Source organism: Xylocopa sonorina, unplaced genomic scaffold (assembly GCF_050948175.1).
Source record: "Xylocopa sonorina isolate GNS202 unplaced genomic scaffold, iyXylSono1_principal scaffold0098, whole genome shotgun sequence".
In the NCBI taxonomy this organism is placed as follows: Eukaryota; Metazoa; Arthropoda; class Insecta; order Hymenoptera; family Apidae; genus Xylocopa; species Xylocopa sonorina.
In genome coordinates, this window is record NW_027490169.1 from 237,406 (window position 1) to 240,198 (window position 2,793).

The window sequence follows — 2,793 nt, forward strand, 5'->3', positions numbered from 1 at the left end:
GAAATGGCGTTTGTAGATGTCTAAGTATCGTAGCAATAGAGTTCTAAAGCTTCTTAAAACGCGATATCACGTCACATTTCTATGTTTCATGATAAGATATAATATTTATTGCGAAGTGTCACGTATACATCGCATTCACTTCAAAAGAATGTAAATGCGACACGTCCTTGCTATGAAATAGCGTTTGCAGATGTCTACGTTTCGAAGCAAAGGAGTTCTTATGCTTCTTAAAACGAGATATCGCATCTCATTCCTATGTTTCATGGTAAGATATATTATTCATTGCGAAGTATCACATATACATCGGATACACTTCAAATGAATGTAAATGCGACACTTCCTTGCTAGGAAATAGCGTTTGCAGATGTCTACGTATCGTAGAAATAGAGCTCTAACGCCTCATAAGACGCGATATCGCATCCCATTTCTATGTTTCATGATAAGATATAATATTCACTGCGAAGGGTCACGTACACCTCATATTCACTTCAAAGGAATGTAAATGCGACACTTGCTTGCTAGGAAATAGCGTCTGCAGATGTCTACGTATCGAAGCAATAGATTTCTAATGCTTCTCAAAACGCAATATCGCATCCCATTTCTATGTTTCATGATAAGATATAATATTCATTGTGGAGTGTCATGTATACTTCGGATACACTTCAAATGAATGTAAATGCGACACTTCCTTGCTAGGAAACAGCGTCTGCAGATATCTACGTATCGTAGCAATAGAGTTCTCTAGCTTTTTAAATCGCGATATCGCATCCCATTTCTATGTTTCATGATAAGATATAATATTCATTGCGAAGGGTCACGTACACCTCATATTCACTTCAAAGGAATGTAAATGCGACACTTGCTTGCTAGGAAATAGCGTCTGCAGATGTCTACGTATCATAGAAATGGAGATCTAATGCTTCTTAAAACGCGATATAGCATCTCATTTCTATGTTTCATGATAAGATATAATATACATTGCGATGTGTCATGTATACCTCGCATACGCTTCAAATGAATGTAAATGCGACACTTGCTTGCTAGGAAATAGCGTTTGTAGGTGTCTACGTATCGAAACAATAGAGTTCCAATGCATCTTAAAACGCGATATCGCACCTCATTTCTATGTCTCATGATAACACATAATATTCATTGCGAAGTGACACGCATACCTCGTATTCACTTCAAATGAATGTAAATGCGACACTTCCTTGCTAGGAAATAGCGTTTGCAGATGTCTACGTATCGAAGCAATAGTGTTCTAATGCTTCTCAAAACGCAATATCGCATCTCCTTTCTATGTTTCATGATAAGATATAATATTCATTGTGGAGTATTATGTATACCTCGTATTCACTTCAAAAGAATGTAAATGCGACACTTCCTTGCTCGGAAATAGCGTCTGCAGATGTCTACGTATCGTAGCAGTAGTGTTCTAATGCTTCTTAAAACGCGATATCGCATTTCATTTCTATGTTTCATTATAAGATATAATATTCATTGCGATGTGTCATGTATATCTCCATACACTTCAAATGAATGTAAACGCGACACTTCCTTGCTAGGAAGTAGCGTTTGCAGTTGTCTACGTATCGAAGCAATAGAGTTCTAATGCTTTTTAAATAGCCATATCGATACTCATTTCTATGTTACATGATAAGATATAATATTCATAGTGGACTGTTATGTATACCTTGTATTCACTTCAAAAGTTTGTAAATGCGTCACTTCCTTCCTAGGAAATAGCGTCTGCAGATAGCTACGTGGCAATAGAGTACTAATGCTTCTTAAAACGCGATATCGCACCTCATTTCTATGTTTCATGATAAGATATAATATTCATTGTGGAGTGTCATGTATACCTCGCATACACTTCAAATGAATGCAAATACGACACTTCCTTGCTAGGAAGTAGCGTTTGCAGATGTCTACGTATCGAAGCAGTAGTGTTCTATTGCTTCTTAAATCGCCATATCGCATCTTATTTCTATGTTTTATGATAAAATATAATATTCATTGCGGTGTATCATGTATACCACGTTTTCTCTTCAAAAGAATGTAAATGCGACACTTCCTTGCTAGGGCATAGCGTTTGCAGATGTTTACGTATCGCAGCAATAGAGTTCAAATGCTTCTAAAAACGAGATATCGCATCCCATTTCTGTATCATGATAAGATATAATATTCATTGCGATGTGTCATGTATGCCTTGTATTCACTGCAAAAGAATGTAATTGCGACAATTCCTAGCTAGGAAATAACGTTTCCAGGTGACTAGGTATCGAAACAATAGATTTCTAATGCTTCTTAAAACGAGATGTCGCACCTCATTTCTATGTTTCATGATGAGATATAATATTCACTGCGAAGTGTCATGTATACCTCGAATCTACTTCAAATGAACGTAAATGCGACAATTCCTTGCTAGGAAATAGCGATTGCAGATGTCTACGTATCGTAGAAATGGGTTTATAATGCTTCCCAAAACGCGATATAGCATCTCATTTCGATGTCTCACTATAAAATATAATATTCATTGCGCGGTGTTATGTATACCTCGTATTCACTTCAAATGAATGTAAATGCGACACTACATTTCTATAAAATAGCGTTCGCAGATATCTACGTATCGCAGCGACAGGGTTCTAATGGTTGTTAAATCGTGATATGGCATCTTATTTATATGTTTCATGATAAGATATAATATTCATTGTGGCGTGTCATGTATACCTCGTATTCACTTCAAAAGAATGTAAATGCGACACTTCCTTACTAGGATATAGCGATGGCAGA